Source organism: Eleutherodactylus coqui, chromosome 3 (genome assembly GCF_035609145.1).
Source record: "Eleutherodactylus coqui strain aEleCoq1 chromosome 3, aEleCoq1.hap1, whole genome shotgun sequence".
In the NCBI taxonomy this organism is placed as follows: Eukaryota; Metazoa; Chordata; class Amphibia; order Anura; family Eleutherodactylidae; genus Eleutherodactylus; species Eleutherodactylus coqui.
This window is the reverse complement of record NC_089839.1, coordinates 235,052,375-235,072,806: the sequence shown is the minus strand read 5'-3', so window position 1 is coordinate 235,072,806 and position 20,432 is coordinate 235,052,375.

Below are 20,432 nucleotides of genomic sequence, written 5' to 3'. Positions count from 1 at the left end.
AATTCCTGCCTTTTCATAGTTGTGGTAGTGCTGGCAAATCCTCTTCTTGCCTCAAATGTGGCCTGTGACAAATCAGTATAAATATGCACTCCAGAATAGGGGCCTGGAAGCGCCTGCAATTTCTTTGTGGCATTCATTAAGGCTTTCTTTGTATGATAATAATGTATTCCTGCTATAATGTCCTTTGGGCTTGATTCTTACAACAATTTGGGCCTGGTCGGGTATGTCAGGCAGCATTTTGAGCATTAGTCGTGTTATATATGCTTAAATGTCCGTTGTTGAGATGCTTCCTGGTACTCTGCAGAACTTGACATTATTTTGCCTGTTCCTGTCCTTTAGGTCAGTGAGTTTGTTTTTAAACTTAACAACCATTTCTTCTAAATCATAATGAGTGTCTGTCAGGTCATTATGGTATTTGACAATTTCCTCCATCTTACTTTCTGCATGCTCAATTCTATTGTTAAACTCTTGGATAGATGTGTTGACAATGATGTGCAATTATGGTCTCTTTAATTAAGGATTCTGTGGCAGGTCTGTCAGAGGATGCAAGGCTTGTAATGCCATCTGCTATGGCTTTGTCAAGAATTGTGGAGTTATGTGTCACATCACTTGCCTCTATGCATGGCTGCTGTTTTCTGGGCTTACAGATGTGGAGCTAGTGTCATGAGGCTGCTGGGATAGCGCCATCTTGGAAGCATAGCGCTCATTCCCCTCTGCTGCATCCTGCCTGTGGTTCCCTCTCCTGGTATCTCTTCCTCCTGTTGCAGGCTAGGATTCTCTCCCCATTTGCTGTAGCTCACCTCTGCCATGCCCAGTGATAAATCAGACCCTGTTCCGAACACGACCTCTCCGCCGAGAAGCCGGAAGTGGGAGTCTCGTGCTATGAAGAAATCATCCAGCTACTAGGGAATCGAGCGGCTCATCCTCTTCCTCATCATCCCTGCACTCCTGGGATATTGCTGAGATGAGTTCCCCGGTATATTCACCTGTTGGTGCTAACTAATCTGCTCTGAGTGATGGTGCCGAGCGGAGCTCATGCCAGTGCTGCCTTCTCAGGACTCCTGCAAGCCATGCCCCATGTGATCTCAATTTGACCAGCTCAGATCTGCTTAGGTTTATGTTTTCTCAAATTGAGTCAGTTTTACAGTTTGTGTAATGCTGTTACATGCATCTACACAATAATTGCCTAGAGGGGGACATGGATACTCTTATCACAGTTTCTGATGATGATCACACTGCTCCTGTCACACAGTTATAAAAGAGAAGATCATAGCTCATCATACTGGTTCTATACTTATGCTCTATAGCTTATTTAGGGGAATAAAGATGGTAAACTGTCTCCCAAGCAGGCAAAATGGTACAGCCTCAGCTAATACTAAGCTAATGCATCATGTGATCGATGTGAATCTGAAAGTAAAACAAATCTCACTCTTAAGATGGTGCCTGATAGGCATCAGACAGGGGATTACACTGCAAGAAAGCTTCTGGAATACACAGATGAGTCCTCCAGAGTGTGACAGGCAATCAGGTGAGGGGGCATTCATGGAAGAATGTGTTTTCGCTGTAGTGGCCCTTTAACACTAGAACCGTTGTGAGGGCAGGTCTGTCCCCTTTCAAATTTGTTCTTCTTGCCATTTGTTTAATTTTTGATGCAGCTGGCTAGTTTTTTGTGACTTTTCATCTGTGACTTTTCATCATTTAGAGTATACATCAATTTCCCCCAAAAATGTGGTCGGGATGTCAACCCCCCTGAAAAAAATCCCCTTTTACCTACAACCGCCATGGGGAGACTTTTATCCTCTTGATGGTAATATAGCATTGTTAGGGATTTATTCTTGGTTTTAACTACACTTTTTGTTAGATTTCATTGTTTTTTGATGTTGTGATAATTTTTTGCACCAATGCAAAACCTGTAACAGGCCCCCAACTGTAATGCTTTATTCATAGTACTGAGCTCCCTATATGAAGAAGAGAGGCCTTATGGGCCCCTTAAGGCTCCTGGGCCCGGGGGCAACCGCATCCCCTATAGTTACGCCAGTGGCTCCATTCACTTTCAATGAAGCAGCAGCACACTTGTGTAGATAGTTGAGCACTTGGGTATTTCCATCAGCTCCAGTGAAATGAATAAAAGAAAAGACAGAGAAGAAAAAAAATATGAATATGCAAACTCTATGCAGATGTGTTCCATAATCAGAAGTAAACATAGAACCGCACTGTTACAAGGCAACAGTGCTAGCCATTAAGCCACCAAACCTATTCCTTCTCCTGGTTCTTCCTTTTCTAGAGAAGTAGGAGAAGGAAAAGAAAAGAAGAAAAAGAATACTATTTGCTTATTATCCTCTATCTTCTGCTTCTCCTCATTTTCCTCCTTATCCTCCTATCCTTTTTCTTCTCATTCTTCTCCTCTCCCTATCTTTTTGCTCATTCTCCTTCTTTTCTGTCTCCTCTGGAGGAGAAAGAGGAAAGAGGAAGGAGGAGAAGGAAAAAGGAAGAACAGGCGTGGCAGCTCAGTCATTAGCACTGTTGCCTTATAATATTGGCTTTCTAGGTTCAAGTCTGCCCAAGGACAATATCTGCATGGACTTTGCATATTCTTTTTGTGCTTCTCCTTTTTCTTCTCCTTCTCCAGAGAAGAAAGGAAGAACACAAAGCATGGTGGCTCAGTTGTTAGCACTGCTACTTTGCATGCTGGAGTTCTAGACTCAAATCGGACCAAAAGCAGAATTTGGATGGAGGTTATAGGTTCTTTCTGTGTTTACTGTTCTCCTCCTATTCTTCTGGAGGTGAACACATAAGTGAGATGGCTCAATTGTTACCACTGCTACTTTGCAGTTGTAGAGTTCTAGGCTCAAATCTTGTGACCCTGGTAAAAGGACTGAGAAGACGACTGCCTGGTGGCCAGCACTCCGGAATGACTTTTAGTATAAAAATGCCATTTTACATAAATGCATTGAAACAATAGATGTATGTGGGATGACCAAAGTGCAGTGGCCATTTAAGATTCTTCACCGCCCTTATCAGTTTAATTACTCTTATGTGTAATTTTTAAAGGGAAAATATACTTAGATTTGTGCTCATAAGTTAATATAGCCCAGAAATTTTTATGGCCCATTTACACGCAAAGATCATCTTTCAAACAGCTAAAAAATTTAAAGATTTTGCAATCTATTTGCATAAAGTGTTAATAGACATAAATGGTCATTAACACTTTATCATCTTAATTTGCATGTAACAGGGCCTCCAAGAGCTGTTTGCAAAGTCCATCATGTGATTAATCACACGCCCAGCCGTGCACACAGCTGCATTGTTCTGCTCTGGGTTGATTATAATGCTATCTGTTGCCTCCCCTGGAGATAATAGCATGCGGTCTGTTGAGATCTTTATCTCTCACTAGCTGAACAATGGATTTTAAGTTCCCCTTAAAATCATCATTCAAAAGAAAAGTACAGGATGCCTGCATTTACATGTAACGATTATCACTCATTTTCGGTCATTTGAACGAATTTTAAGCGATAGTCGTTATGTGTAAATGGGCCTTTAGATGTGTACTGGTATTGCAGGTGAAAAAGTGATCCTGTCTCATGATGTATAATTAAGAGAAAGTAAAGTTTATTTAGAAAAGAGGTTACAAAATAAAAGTGTTAGAGAGAGAGATTCGCACACAGAGACTTCACACACAAGTGGGTAGAAAAGCCTACCTAAAGCTATTTAAGGCAGTTTTCTTGCCTCCTACCATAAGATGTCTATCATTTAGTTGTTATAAAGATAAGTGATTTCACACAGAATTCCCTGATTAAACATTTAAAAACTCTTGAATGTTTGGGCTGATAAAATACACAGGTTCAGATAGCGATAAAGGGCACGCATCTGCACATGATTTTAATTAGTGTCTGTGTATAAATAGTTATGGTGTTTCTTATTTCTTGAGAAACCCTTGTATATTTATAGGCTGCACTGCCTTAATGGTTACTGAAGCATGGGGAAAGCAAAAGAACTGTCAAAGAATTAACAAACAAAAGTAGTTCAACTTTATAAATAAGGAAAAGGATAAAAAAAGATATTCAAGAATTTGAAAATTGCAATGAGTTCTTTTAAAATTCCAATCAAGAAGTGGAAAATTGTGTGTTCTTTTAATACACTGTGGTCAGTTAGACAAAGTAAGGTAAGTAAGGCCTCGACACACCTGCCAGCTAAAATTGTCAAAACAACTCTACTACAATGGCTACTTGTTGACTTCTCTAAAACAAAGTGTTGCAGTTTTTTCAGCATGCACAATAAGGGTGCTGTCACGTTGTGCTCATGGAACCTGTGGTACTATGAGCTTCCAAGAGTACAGTGCTGCTGTAGGTGTGGTTGACTTGGCAGGGTGATGGTGTGGATTTCTCCAGCCAGTCACCTGGGTCTGTGCACATAAGTAGCAACCCCTCTTACTAGATGATGCTGGTAATTATATAACTCAACATCTTCTGACAAAACCTGGGTGAAGATCTTTGTTCTCTGTGTCTTGTTCTGTCTTTCTAGTTTGTGGCCTACATGCATGTGGTCTTTTTCAGTTTTTTTTTGTCTGGTTTCCCATGTCTGAATTATATCCTATTGCTTATCCAAACAAACGATTGGTAGTTGGACACCCAGCCCATGTTTATGTGTCCTACCCACCTGTTGGTGGGTAAATGCCTGAGTCTTGTCCTGTTCAATCCCCTTTGCCCATTGGTAGATAGAAGATAGGACCTTGTCTTGACTGTCTGTCCATTTGTAGGTGTGCAGATGCCTTGTGTGAACAATGTCTTATGTTTGAATTCCCATGCAACTGTAGGTGTACAGACATTTGTTGTGTGTTACTCCCTTTTTGGGTGTTACTGCCTTAAACATCTACAGTGAGCCAGGTTTCCCTAGGTTCCAGTGTGGGGCCATCCTTGTAAGTAGGGCTACCTTTTTGTGGTTTTGATGTCTTGTTAGAATAGGAACTCACAAGACAACGAAAACCCTTTACGTGGGCTTGTAAGCTTACGTATTCTGGCCAAAATACAAACAAATACCTCCTACTTATTCATAATACCACATGCTTGTGTTACAGTATATTTGGTAAGTATTTTGCCACCTGTTGTCTTTGTCTGTGTTGTTGTTTGCACGTCCAGTTTGTGCTTTGATGTGTACAATGTTCGTTCGTGTGAGATTGTCGCCGTTCAGCCTTATAGAGGTTGCATTCATGCAAGTCACTGTTTCCATGGCCTGCATGAACATAACAGGCACATTCACATGGGTGAGAGTGAGCCCATGTACTATGTGATGTGTGGGAGATGGCACATCCACTTGTTCTATTTTCTTGCAAGACTTAAAGGGGTTGTCCCGCGCCAAAACGTTTAGTTTTTTTTGCAATAGCCCCCCCGTTCAGCGCGAGACAAACCCGATGCAGGGGTTAAAAAAAAAAAACGGATAGTGCTTACCTGAATCCCCGCGCTCCGGTGACTTCTTACTTACCTTGCGAAGATGGCCGCCGGGATCTTCACCCTCGGTGGACCGCAGGTCTTCTGTGCGGTCCATTGCCGATTCCAGCCTCCTGATTGGCTGGAATCGGCACACGTGATGGGGCGGAGCTACGAGGAGCCGCTCTCCGGCACGAGCGGCCCCATTCAGAAGAGAAGAAGACCGGACTGCGCAAGCGCGTCTAATCGGGCGATTAGACGCTGAAAATTAGACGGCACCATGGAGACGAGGATGCTAGCAACGGAACAGGTAAGTGAATAACTTCTGTATGGCTCATAATTAATGCACAATGTACATTACAAAGTGCATTAATATGGCCATACAGAAGTGTATAACCCCACTTGCTTTCGCGGGACAACCCCTTTAAATGAAAATAGAACATATTAAAATATTTCCGACTGGCAGCATCACAGTGATAGAAAACTCGCCCATGTAAATATACCTATTCGAAATAATAGATTGCATTTCCACACAATTTTGAATGCCCATGTGAATGCACCCTTAGAAGATACTTGAACAAATATGGGCGGCACGATAGGTTAGCAAGCAAACCTTTAGAAGACCACGGTCTACTGTAACTTACCTCCTGACCAAAGACCCTTCTTTTCCTCAATGTCCCTGCCCCCAGACAATGATATGAACACAGCACAGGATAGGCTTTTTTACATGGAACGACTATTGTTCAAAAAACTGTTCGAACAAAAAAGCGAATAATAATCATTCAGTGTAAATGCAGCCAATAATCAAATGATGAATGATAAATCGTTCGCTTTTTGTTCTTTTTATGCAGGCATAAAAACATTATTGGCTCATTCACTAGTTGTTTGGTTTAAACACTGATTGCTCAGTGTTCAATGAATTAATTGTTCATTTTGGTGCAGAATTCAGCGACAAAATATTCTGTTCCATGTGAACGGTCCCTTTCAGGTACAAAGTAGACGAACAAGGAATTTACAGGCTCTGGAGACCTTTTGTGAAAAGCAGTAAACCGCACTACCACATGCGACAGTACAGTAATGGGTTTCATTCAGAACTATCATGAAAGACTGCAAACTGTCATACAAAAGGAGGCAATATATTAAGAGTTGAAGGTATGAATTTTAAAATAATTGTTTTTTTGTATATTTAATTTATACGGTTTGCATAATGATTGTGCTATTCCATAATGCTTAAAAGTTTAATTTGAAGCACATTAGAAAGCACATGTTTTGTCTGATCACTCATGTTTTATTTTTAAAAAATGATCCGCTTCTTACAACTTCTGCTTTGTATGATCACAATTGTATCTGCAGACAGGACGATGCCAGTAATCTGATGATAGTTTCCATATATTGATATGATAGTTCCAGTTATAGCATTATTTACAAAAAAATATATACATTTTTTATGAAGTTTAAATATTCTACAAAACTATATAGTTAACTGCTTACTCGGTAGAAAAATGCAGAATAAATTGTGGTATTAATCAGGAAGCAATGTAAAGACAATGTGAATCAGCAAAATGATGAGTCCAAAAGGACAAACAGCTGTCCTTGAATGGGTCCACTGACTTTGCACTTGAAGATCATAAATCATAAATGGCAGGTAGATATAATTCATGTGCTTTCCAATTCCAATTTACTGACTATGAAATTGCTGCCTGAACACTTAACAGCCAAAAAGTGCAGAAATGAACATTTGTAATACTATAAAATTATTGGAGGAAACCTTTGATTCAGTGGAGAAGAGAACAAGAGGGCATCAAACATATGGATTCTCTTCTGTAAGACAGCTGTATAGCTAAGCTTGTTTTGCATTTTTATTGTCATTTAAACCCAAAAAGAATAGAAATGTTCAACCATCCCGAATAAGTGCTTTTTACAGCTATTAAAGCAGTAAAAACTTATTCTATTGCTGCAGTTCCTGAAGTGTTTTTACATACTTGAAAATTTGCTTACACCTTGCTATCAAAGCCCGACAAGCAGTTCTCAGCATAGCAGTTTTGAATTAGCAGAAAATGTTGTTGCTACTTCCATTTATTTAACAATATAATTGAGTTGCATTGCACACTTTCTGAGGAAGTGCTAGAACAATCTATTTACAGCGGGCAAACAGCACATGTGCGTGAGGTCTAATACAAGGGCAAAAGAATATAGACAGTGGATGCCTTTTACAAAGGATACGTTAGATCTGTTTTTCCCCAAACTCCAGTCCTTCTGACCCCCTAACAGGTCATCCTTTCAGGATTTCCTCAGTGTTGCACAGGTGATGTAATTATCGACAGTTCCTCAGACATTGCCACGGGTGATCTCTCTATAGAACATCCTTAAACCATTATGTCTGCGAGGGTTGTGAGAACTGTGGCTTGGGAAACACGGAGTTAGATTACTGAAGCCTCACTTTTTGATACAGGTGCATAACTTCAAGCATACAGATATGTAATCTCCACGCACAAACATTAGCTGCACGGTAAGTAATTGAAATGTCATTAAAGGCCTTATGGATTCTACATTTTTAGCTATGGAAACAAGTGAATAATAAAGGAAAGCCATGAGAAACCTTTCTTACAGGACAGAATATTCTACAACAGAGTTGTGTAATGATGCTGTTCCTAAATTCTACACTAAAATCCACACTTCTAACTGTGGATTTTGATGTGGAATTGCTGGTAGGATTCTGCTATTTGAAATTTCACACCTAAATCCGCACATTCCAGAAATTTCCATTCTGTGTGAAAGGCCCCTTAGGGTTTATTCAGCCGGGTGAATATTGGTCAGGTTTTCACGCCCAACCGATATACGCTGCCCCTCTCTGCAAGGGGAGGAAGCGGGACGGGACGGAAGCTAGTGCACTGAGCTTCCACCCCCTCTCCGCCCCTCGCCCCTGTTTGCAATAGGAGGGGCGGGGCTAAGTTCTGTCCCGCCCCACCCGATCCTATTGTAAACAGTGGTGAGAGGCAAAGAGAGGGCGGAGAGGGGGCGAGAGCTCAGTGCATTAGCTCCCATCCCGTCTCGCCTCCTCCCCTTGCAGAGAGGCGCAGCAGTTATCGGCCGGGCGTGAAAACCCGACCAATCTGAATAAGCCCTTAGGGATGGATCATCTGCTAATATGCAGATTTTGATGTGGAATTAAAAATGGCCAAATTCTGTCAGCAATTCTGCATCAAAATCCACAGTTAGACATGCGGATTTTGCTACAGAATTCCAGAATGGCATATTCCACAATGCTGTTGCAGAGTATTCCATTCCGTATAAAAGCACCCTTAGGCTGCCTTCACACTGGTGTGAAAATCGCACAAGATTTGTGCATTGCGAGACATACCAATATTGCACAAATATTAATCCCATTCTTTTGAATGGGTCATATACATTAGCAATGTTTTCCCACATGGCACTGCAATGCAGGAAACAAATCGCAGCATGTCCTATCTAGCTGCAGGATCTCGCATTGCAGCCCCATTGCCTTCAATGGGGCCGGTGGCAGCAGCACCGGCCCCATTGAAAGCAATCGGAATACTCTGCGATACTCTGCCGCGGCAGCAACCATTACCACGGAGGATTCCCTTCATCCCCGCAGTGATGCAAGGCTGTTTTCAAATGAAAATGCTTCACATCCCTGAGGCTTTCACATGGATGGCAAGGGTGATATCATGAATCGTGGCATGATATCATCCACGCCAGTGTGAAAGCAGCCTAAGGGACCTTTCACATGCTAAAGACACAATCTGCATGTATGCATGTGGGTTATGAAGTGAAAATCGACAGTTCAGATTAAGCTGTGTCTCTAGATGTGTTTTTGGGTGCGACAATATTCTGCCCTACCTTCACATGGAACTTTTTGACTGCAGATAAATTTCTGTTGCCTTTCTGCAGTTGGAGTTATATACAAATCGCGGCATGCTCCATCTTTATATTTAAACTGTTTTATTAAATCTTTCCAAATTAAATATACCATATCAAAGAAGTTTTGCAGGACTGTATAGGTAGAACATGAGACAAAACATTTACATAATTAACTTTAAACCATTACTAGTAGGTTACTACCTTCTTTCTTGCTGATCTAATGTGCTTGAATTGATTATTAACATATAATATTACGTGTATACTATTTACTGTGTTCAACATTATAGCACCAATTCAACATTCATGAATGTAGCAGGCAGAGGTGCTCTCAGTGTCTTGGATATCTCAGAGTGATTAAGAGATAGACCATTACTTGTGAGCTTCTTTGAGCTGGGACCCTAGTAGGGGACCACTGGGGAGCCCTCTGCCGTTTACAGTACCAGTATCAAGTGATCCCATTGTCTCTTGTTTGTGTCAAATAAATATGGCACTTATTCATATTGAACAGGCTGTCGCATCCAGGGGTTTCACCTTGCGCTCAATGGGGCTGGCTGCAGCAGTGCTGACCTCATTGAGAACATATAGTGAAGATCGCGATCCTCTGCCACCTCTGTCACAGCTGTGGCAGAGGATCGCGATGTTCTCCCATTGAATTCAATGGAGCCAGCAATACAGCCGGCTCAATTGAAAGCAATGGGCTGTCGGCAAGCCCTGCACTGACTTTCGGGGAAGGGCTTAAAACATAAGCCCTTCCCAGAAAATCAATCTAAAAATGTGTGAAAAATAAGCCCTTCCCCAAAAATCAATGCAGGGCTTGCCGACAGCCCATAGCTTTCAATGGAGCCGGCTGTATTGCCGGTTCCATTGAATTTAATGGGAAGACATTGTGATCCTCTTCTACAGCTGTGACAGCTATGGCAGAGGATTTTTTCATCTCAGCGGGGAGTCCCATTGTCACTGGACACTGTGACAATGCTGTCACAATGTTCAGTGACAAAGGGACTCCCCGCGGAGCTAAAGAAATCCTCTGCCACAGCTGTAGCAGAGGATCGCAATGTTCTCTGTATGTCAATGGGGCCACCGCAGCTGCCACCGGTCCCATTGACCACAGGTGAAACCCCTGGATGTGACAGCATCCAGGGGTTGCACATCCAAGGTTTCCCCTGCTGCAGCTGTCATAGCCACAGCAGGGGATAGCGGGCAGCGCTCTTTTTGAGCAGATAAACGCTGCTAGGTGCGGTTTACTGGCTGTGACACCCGCTTGGGTTACGTGAATTTTTGAATGCATCAGTTATGTGCACAAAAATCTGTGCGTCAAAACGTTCGTATTACTGAGCCCTAAACATGGTCAACTTCATAACTCATATAAACAATTTAAAGTGAACCCTTCACCATGTTAATGTTGCCTGAAACACAGGTACTGTAACGTAAATTTGGGACAGGTATGTACTAGAGATGAGCGAACGTACTCGTCCGAGCTTGATGCTCGGGCGAATATTAGCGTGTTCGGGATGCTCGTTACTCGTAACGAGTACCACGCGATGTTCCGGTTACTTTCAGTTTCCTCTCTGAGACGTTAGCGCGCTTTTCTGGCCAATTGAAAGACAGGGAAGGCATTACAACTTCCCCCTGTGACGTTCAAGCCCTATACCACCCCCCTGCTGTGAGTGGCTGGGGCGATCAGATGTCACCCGAGTATAAAAGTCGGCCCCTCCCGCGGCTCGCCTCAGATGCCTTGTGACTCAGTTAGCTGAGGGAAAGTGCTGGTGCCGGAGCTGCTGTAGGGAGAGTGTTAGTAGTGAGTGTAGGCTTCAAGAACCCCAACGGTCCTTCTCAGGGCCACATCTATCCGTGTGCAGTACTGTGGAGGGTGCTGTTAGCAGTGTTGCACAATTTTTTTTTTCAATATCGGCTGTCTGCAGAGCATTGCGCCCCGCATTAATAGTCCAGGGACAGAAGTGGTGGTTAGGCAGGGAAAGTGTTAGGAGTGAGTGTAGGCTTCAAGAACCCCAACGGTCCTTCTTAGGGCCACATTTAACCGTGTGCAGTACTGTGCAGGCTGCCGTTAGCAGTGTTGCTTTTTTTTTTTAATTGGCTGTGCAGAGCATTGCGCCCGGCAGTAATACTACAGGGAGAGAATTGTGTAGGCAGGGCCAGAAGACATATATTATTGATTGAATATAGTCAGTGGGCCTTTTCTTTTTAAAAAAAGGGAAAAATTCTATGTGCCCTGCCTCTGTCAGTCCTCAGCGTTCTGTGTACGTGTGTGGTGGGTGGAGATAGTAAAAAAATCATACGCAGCCAGCTACGTTTAACAGCAAGCTTGCGCCAATTTATTTCTTGCCTTCCTGGGAAAAATCACCGCCCTGCTGCACTTCATATAACTGCATTTCTGTGGAACAGATTTCTTATCTGATTGAATATAGTCAGTGGGCCTTTTCTTTTTAAAAAAAGGGAAAAATTCTATGTGCCCTGCCTCTGTCAGTCCTCGGCGTTCTGTGTACGTGTGTGGTGGCTGGAGATAGTAACAAATTCATACGCAGCCAGCTACGTTTAACAGCAGGCTTGCGCCACTTTCTTTCCTGCCTGGGAAATTCCTTGCTCAGCTGTAGTTAATAACTCTGCAACACTAAAGTTCTGTGACACATTTGCAGGGGCACGACACAGTTATTAAACTTATTATTCAGTGAATAGACGCAGTGGGCCTTTCCTTTTACAAAAAAGGGAAAAAAGTATATTTGGCCTGCCTCTGACAGTCCTCGGGGCTCTGGGTACGTGTGTGCTGCGTGGAGAACGTTAAAAAATCAGACGCAACCAGCTACGTTTTACAGCAGGCTCGCGCCACTTTCTTTCCTCCCTGGGAAATCAAATCACTGGTAATACACCATGCTGAGGGGTAGGCCTATAGGACGTGGACGCGGGCGAGGACGCGGAGGCCCAAGTCAGGGTGTGGGCACAGGCCGAGCCAGTGCGGTGGCCAGGGGTAGAGGCAGGGCCAGACCGAATAATCCACCAACTGTTTCCCAAAGCGCCCCCTCACGCCATGCCACCCTGCACAGGTCAAGGTGCTCTACGGTGTGGCAGTTTTTCACAGAGACGCCTGACGACCGACGAACAGTGGTGTGCAACCTTTGTCGCGCCAAGATCAGCTGGGGAGGCACCACCAACAGCATGCGCAGGCATATGATGGCCAAGCACCCCACAAGGTGGGACGATGCCTGTTCACCGCCTCCGGTTTGAACCACTGCCTCTCCCCCTGTGCCCCAACCTGCCACTGAGATCCAACCCCCCTCTGAGGACACAGGCACTACCGTCTCCTGGCCTGCACCCACACCCTCACCTCCGCTGTCCTCGGCCCCATCCAGCAATGTCTCTCAGCGTAGCGTCCAGACGTCGCTAGCGCCACAGTTTGAGCGCAAGCGCAAGTACGACGCAACGCACCCGCACGCTCAAGCGTTAAACGTGCACATTGCAAAATTGATCAGCCTAGAGATGCTGCCGTATAGGCTTGTGGAAACGGAGGCTTTCAAAAGCATGATGGCGGCGGCTGCCTCGCGCTACTCGGTTCCCAGTCGCCACTACTTTTCCCGATGTGCCGTCCCAGGCCTGCACGACCACGTCTCCCGCAACATTGTACGCGCCCTCACCAACGCGGTTACTGCCAAGGTCCACTTAACAACAGACACGTGGACAAGCACAGGCGGGCAGGGCCACTATATCTCCCTGACGGCACATTGGGTGAATTTAGTGGAGGCTGGGACAGAGTCAGAGCCTGGGACCGCTCACGTCCTACCCACCCCCAGAATTGCGGGCCACTGCTCGGTGGTGGTATCTGCGGCGGTGTATGCTTCCTCCACTAAAGCACCTTCCTCCTCCTCCTCCAACGCAACCTCTGTCTCGCAATCAAGAAGTGTCAGCAGCAGCAGCACGTCGCCAGCAGTCGGTGTCGCGCGGCACGGCAGCACAGCGGTGGGCAAGCGTCAGCAGGCCGTGCTGAAACTACTCAGCTTAGGAGAGAAGAGGCACACGGCCCACGAACTGCTGCAGGGTCTGACAGAGCAGACCGACCGCTGGCTTGCGCCGCTGAGCCTCCAACCGGGCATGGTCGTGTGTGACAACGGCCGTAAGCTGGTGGCAGCTCTGCAGCTCGGCAGCCTCACGCACGTGCCATGCCTGGCCCATGTGTTTAATTTGGTGGTTCACCGCTTTCTGAAAAGCTACCCCCACTTGTCATACCTGCTCGGAAAGGTGCGCCGGATCTGCGCACATTTCCGCAAATCACACGCACGCTGCCACCCTGCGGACCCTGCAACATCGGTTTAATCTGCCAGTGCACCGACTGCTGTGCGACGTGCCCACACAGTGGAACTCTACGCTCCACATGTTGGCCAGACTCTATGAGCAGCGTAGAGCTATATTGGAATACCAACTCCAACATGGGCGGCGCAGTGGGAGTCAGCCTCCTCAATTATTTACAGAAGAGTGGGCCTGGTTGGCAGCCATCTGCCAGGTCCTTGGAAAATTTGAGGAGTCTACCCAGGTGGTGAGCGGCGATGCTGCAATCATTAGCGTCACCATTCCTCTGCTATGCATCTTGAGAAGTTCCCTGCAAAGCATAAAGGCAGACGCTTTGAGCTCGGAAACAGAGCCGGGGGAAGACAGTATGTCGCTGGATAGTCAGAGCACCCTCCTGTCTATATCTCAGCGCGTTGAGGAGGAGGAGCATGAGGAGGATGAGGAAGAGGGGGAAGAGACAGCTTGGCCCACTGCTGACGGTACCCATGCTGCTTGCCTGTCATCCTTTCAGCGTGTATGGCCTGAGGAGGAGGAGGAGGAGGAGGAGGATCCTGAAAGTGATCTTCCTAGTGAAGACAGCCATGTGTTGCGTACAGGTACCCTGGCACACATGGCTGACTTCATGTTAGGATGCCTTTCTCGTGACCCTCGCGTTACACGCATTCTGGCCACTACGGATTACTGGGTGTACACACTGCTCGACCCACGGTATAAGGAGAGCCTTTGCACTCTCATTCCCGAAGAGGAAAGGGGTTCGAGAATGATGCTATACCACAGGGCGCTGGTGGACAAACTGATGGTAAACTTCCCATCCGACAGCGCTAGTGGCAGAAGGCGCAGTTCCGAGGGCCAGGTAGCAGGCAGCATGTACAGCGCAGGCAGGGGAACATTCTCCAAGGCCTTTGCCAGCTTTATGGCTCCCCAGCAAGACTGTGTCACCGCTCCCCAGTCAAGGCTGAGTCGGCGGGAGCACTGTAAAAGGATGGTGAGGGAGTACGTAGCCGATCGCACAACCGTCCTCCGTGACGCCTCTGCCACCTACAACTACTGGGTGTCGAAGCTGGACACGTGGCCTGAACTCGCGCTGTATGCCCTGGAGGTGCTTGCTTGTCCTGCGGCTAGCGTCTTGTCAGAGAGTGTGTTTAGTGTGGCTGGGGGAATCATCACGGATAAGCGTACCCACCAGTCAACCGACAGTGCCGACAGGCTTACACTCATCAAGATGAACAAAGCCTGGATTTCCCCAGACTTCTCTTCTCCACCAGCGGACAGCAGCGATACCTAAGCAATACGTAGGCTGCACCCGCGGATGGAAGCATCGTTCTCTATCACCATCCAAAACGGGGACATTTCTGCTTCATCAATCTGTGTATAATATTCCTCCTCCTCCTCCTCCTGCTCCTCCTCCTGAAACCTCACGTAATCACGCCGAACGTGCAATTTTTCTTAGGGCCACAAGGCTCACTCATATAATTTTTCAAAAATTTTTTTATACTTTTCAATGCTCTTAAAAGCGTTGGAACTTTAACTAGAAACAATTTTTCGTTAAACTGGGCTGCCTCCAGGCCTAGTTACCACTTAAGCCACATTAACCAAAGCGATTAATGGGTTTCACCTGCCATCTTGGCTGGGCATGGCCAATTTTTACTGAGGTACATTAGTACTGTTGGTACACCAATTTTTTTGGGCACTCACCTACAGTGTAATCATAGCAATTTCTATGTTCTTCGCCTGCACTCATGGTACAGAAAGGTGTGTGGGGTTGGCCTACACTTTAGCTACATAAATGTAACTTGGGCCTTGTCTATACTGCAGCTACTGAAATGGAACAAAGACTGCGCTCCCACTATACTGCTGCTTCGGAATTGTTACTGGGGCCTGTCTTGAGTGCTACTATTACTGAAATGGAACGAAGACTGCGCTCCCACTATACTGCTGCTTCGGAATTGTTACTGGGGCCTGTCTTGAGTGCTACTATTACTGAAATGGAACTAATACTGTGCTCCCCCTATAATGCTGCTAGTCATATGTTAGTGGGGCCTGTCCTAATGCTACGGCTGAAATGTTACTAATTATGGGCTCTGCCTATACCGCTGCTAATGGTATGTCTCTGGGGTGTGGAAACAGAGGCTTCCCAAAGACATGATGGCGGCGAGGCCATTTCCCACCAACGCTGTTACTGTTAAAGTGCATATAACCACGGACACGTGGAGAGGACACGTAGTGCCTCAAAAACATCCCCCGCCACAGCCCACTTAATCCTGGCCACATTCCGAAAACCAACAAAATAAAACCGCGCTACTAGGTCCGCAGTCACCACCACATTACCACCAACGCGGTTACTGTTAAGGTACATATTACCAGTCTGACTGGGGCATGCAGTGTGGCCCGAAGCCCACCTGCATTAAGCACGACATTACTACCTCAGCTGTGTTGGGCAATGCAATGGGATATTTTTATGTACCGCCGGTGGCTTCCTGGCACCCACCCATGCTGTGGGTCCACAGAGAATTATAAATGCATCTGTTTCCACTTCTAAAGAACCCCAGTCAGACTGGGGCATGCAGTGTGGGCCGAAGCCCACCTGCATTAAGCACGACATTACTACCTCAGCTGTGTTGGGCAATGCAATGGGATATTGTTATGTACCGCTGGTGGCTTCCTGGCACCCACCCATGCTGTGGGTCCACAGGGACTTCACAATAGGGAGTTGTACCTGCCTGTGTCTATGAATTAAAAAGCCAGGTCTGACTGGGGCATGCAGACTCCTTGACAGAATGAATAGTGTGCGGCACATAGGTTCCCCATTGCTATGCCCACGTGTGCAGCTCCTGATGGCGGTGGCACAGGATTATATTTCTCATTGCTTCTGTACAGCATTGTGGGCTATCGCCCCACCCCTTTTAAAGAGGGTCGCTGCCTAGCCGTGCCAACCCTCTGCAGTGTGTGCCTGCTTTTCCTCTGGCGGACGCACTTATAAATAGACAAGAGGGTGGCGTGGCATGAGGGCAGCTGAAGGCTGCGCAGGGACAGTTTGGTGTGCGCTGTGGACACTGCGTCGTGCGGGGGGGGGGGGGGGGGTTGGGCAGCATGTAACCCAGGAGAAGTGGCAGCAGAGTGTCATGCAGGCAGTGATTGTGCTTTGTTGTAGGTAGTGTGGTGCTTAGCTAAGGTATGCCATGCTAATGAGGGCTTTTCAGAAGTAAAAATTGTTGGGAGGGGGGGGGGGCCACTCTTGCCGGTATTGTGGCTTAATAGTGGGACCTGTGAACTTGAGATGCAGCCCAACACGTAGCCCCTCGCCTGCCCTATCCGTTGCTGTGTCGTTCCCATCACTTTCTTGAATTGCCCAGATTTTCACACATGAAAACCTTAGCGAGCATTGGCGAAATACAAAAATGCTCGGGTCGCCCATTGACTTCAATGGGGTTCGTTACTCGAAACGAACCCTCGAGCATCGCAATAATTTCGTCCCGAGTAACGAGCACCCGAGCATTTTGGTGCTCGCTCATCTCTAGTATGTACAGTATATTGCGGACATGTATAATTTATTTATAGCAGTCCAAAATGTTAAACGGATCACAGCACACTCTTCACCTTATGGTATAAAAGGGAAGACAGTCCTCATCACCAGTGCACGCTCAATTCAGGGTCCTGGATCCTGGACCTTCGTTTAAATAGCATAAAGATTTGAGAGAGCAGCACTCCAGGGATTTTCAATGAAGTAAAAATCTTTATTGCCCCAAAGAAACAACGTTTCAACTCTCTGCTGAGAGTCTTTGTCAAGTCCTAATACATACATGTGCATGCCCACTTTAAATACCCCCCATGACTCCACCTTCACCAATCACTGTTCCCTTTACACAATACATTTAAAAGCAAAACATTCACATTGGGTGTATACAATTCCTACCCCTGGTGCAGAATAATTAACCACGATGAAGGTATGGGTGTCATGCTGGGCGTCTCGTCCTCCATTGCCGGTCTGGTCGCAGCCCTCCCACGTCAGCGCTCCCGCCAGGGATCTCGCGAGATGACCACGGGACTCCCCACCGAGACGTCACAGACAGCTGTTAGAACTCTCCGGCTAAAGATCTCGCGAGACTACCGCGGGATTCCTCTGTGTAATCACCCAGTCAGCTGTTCAGAGTGAAACACATCCAACACGGAGCCCGCTGCGATCATCCCCTGCATTGCTCCAATACATTACCAAAGACACACACATTGTCGGCATCATGCTGTATGCGCATGCGCATCCAACTTATTCGTGGTATAAGCGCACATCGCTGCTGGAGCCCAATCACATCACATATCAGGCTCACTCTGCACAAATATAACCGCTGCTAAAGCCTATTAGTGGACATTACCACATGCCTCCAATCCAAAGATGACATAAATCCACTGTAACAAGAGCGCATCGCAAATCTGACATAAATAAATAATATGATCAGCTCCCCATATATAAATACCAATGCAGCTATTACAACTGTTGATCGTTTCTGACAGCTGAGATAACACAAGTATGACCAATCCAAAGAAGCATGACACCACACCATTACTCCAACTGCTCAATAATTTATTTTATTCGTTTAGTCAATTAATCTTTTATGATGCACGGGATAGGTAGACTGTAACACCCAATGTGATCTGAAAAAAACAAACACATAACATAATTAGTGAAATGTTGTGATTAAAAATAAGAATGCAAGTACGAAACAAAAAGCACCCAAGATTATCATAATGCCCATTAATTAAGATACAATAGTGGATTGTATTCCACATTTAATCCATTGGGGGCCAGGGAATCCAATCTATAAATCCATTTAGCCTCCAGCAGTTTTAATTTCTGTTCCCTATTACCTCCCCTAATATCCTTATCCACCGAGTCTATTACCATGAAGCGAAATTGGCTGATGGTATGGTTGTGATCATCAAAGTGTCTGGGAATAGGAAGGTCCAATTTGTTTGTCCTGATATTGCTTTTATGATTTGACATGCGCTTGCGAACCTCCGTGCTGGTTTGCCCCACATACTGAAGGCCGCATGGGCAGCAAATCAGATACACGACGAAAGCCGACCAGCAACTATACCATCCACGTACGCGGTACCTCTTTCCAGATCTGGGGTGCACAAAACTGTCCCCCTTCACCATGTTGTGACAAGACGCACAACCCAGGCACGGAAAGTTGCCCCTCTTAACCGGTGCCAATGTCCTTTGTGTGGGACCGGAAATAGGAGCAACAGATGTACGGACTAAACAGTCCCTCAAATTCCGTGCCCGTTTGTAGGCCATCATGGGTGGACATGAGAACTCCACAATTTCAGGGTGGCAATTTGCAAGAACATGCCAGTGTTTTCTCAACACATATTGAATTTCCTTACTATGTGTCCCAAAAGTGGACACAAATGGAATCCGTTCCATTACCTCCTTGGTCCTGATAGACGGGCTAAGGATAGACGCTCGTTCAATCTGTCTAACCCTGCGTGTCTGTTCATCCAACAACTTATGGGGGTAACCCCTAGAGACGAATTTATTGTACATCAACTCCAACCTTTCATCAAAGAACTCATCGCTGACCACCCGCCGGACCCTGAGCATCTGGCTCCAGGGTAAGGACTTAATCATGGCCGGCGGGTGGCAGCTGGAGTAATGTAATAAATTATTCCGATCCGTTGGTTTGATGTACAAATCCGTCTTCAAGTGGGTCCCCTGTTTCATAATCAGAACGTCCAAAAACTGTATGGATGTGTCTGAAGCCACAAGCGTGAATTTTAATTCAGGAAGGAAATCATTCAATTCCCTATGGAAGATGTCCAATTGCTCCCTTGAGCCATTCCATATGAGGAAGATGTCGTCAATGTACCTCCACCATACCTGGGCAAAGGCCCAGGATGGGGAGGTACAGAGACGCATCTCCTCCATATGCCGCATGTAGATGTTGGCATACGATGGGGCCATATTGGACCCCATCGCAGTCCCTTGCAATTGCCGATAAAATCGGTTCTGATACAGAAAACAATTATTGGATAAAACCAACGTCAGTAATGTAAGGACGAAGTCCACACACTCCACAGACAAAGTGGATCTGGATAGATAGTATTCCACAGAGGCTATACCAACATCATGTTTAATAATCGTGTATAAAGAAGACACGTCAAAAGACACCAAGATGGCCTCCTCCCTGATGGTAACAGAAGCCAATTTGCAAAGAAAATCTGAAGTATCCTTGATGTATGATGCAGCCTCCATGGCATACCGTCTGAGAACCTTGTCCAGGAAACGAGAAACATTATTAAATAAGGACCCCCTACCCGAAACGATAGGTCGTCCTGGAGGATGTTGTACATCCTTATGGATCTTGGGTAACGTGTATATTTCAGCCATAATCGGATACTCTGGACACAAAAAAGCAAACAGTTGTTGATCTATTAAGCCCTGATTTTTAGCCCGATCTAGAACCAATCTCAATCCCTGCCGGGCTTCATTGGTTGGATCTGATGGCAATATCTCATAAACCGTAGAATCAGATAATTGTGTCTCCAGCTCTTGGTGGTAATAATGGGTGTCCATGATAACAATAGCTCCTCCTTTATCCGCAGGGCGGATGGTTACCAAATCATCTTTACTGAGTGACCTGATTGACTGCCACTCAGTTCTACTCATATTGGACTGTGCCCTGTGTATACTCCGTCGAGCTCTTATATTAGCAATATCATGATTAATCAATCGTGAGTATGTATCAACAGAGGAATCACCCCCTGGTGGTTGGTACTTACTCGGATTCCGCAGGCCAATACTTTTAGAAGAAAAACATATGTCATCATTACCAC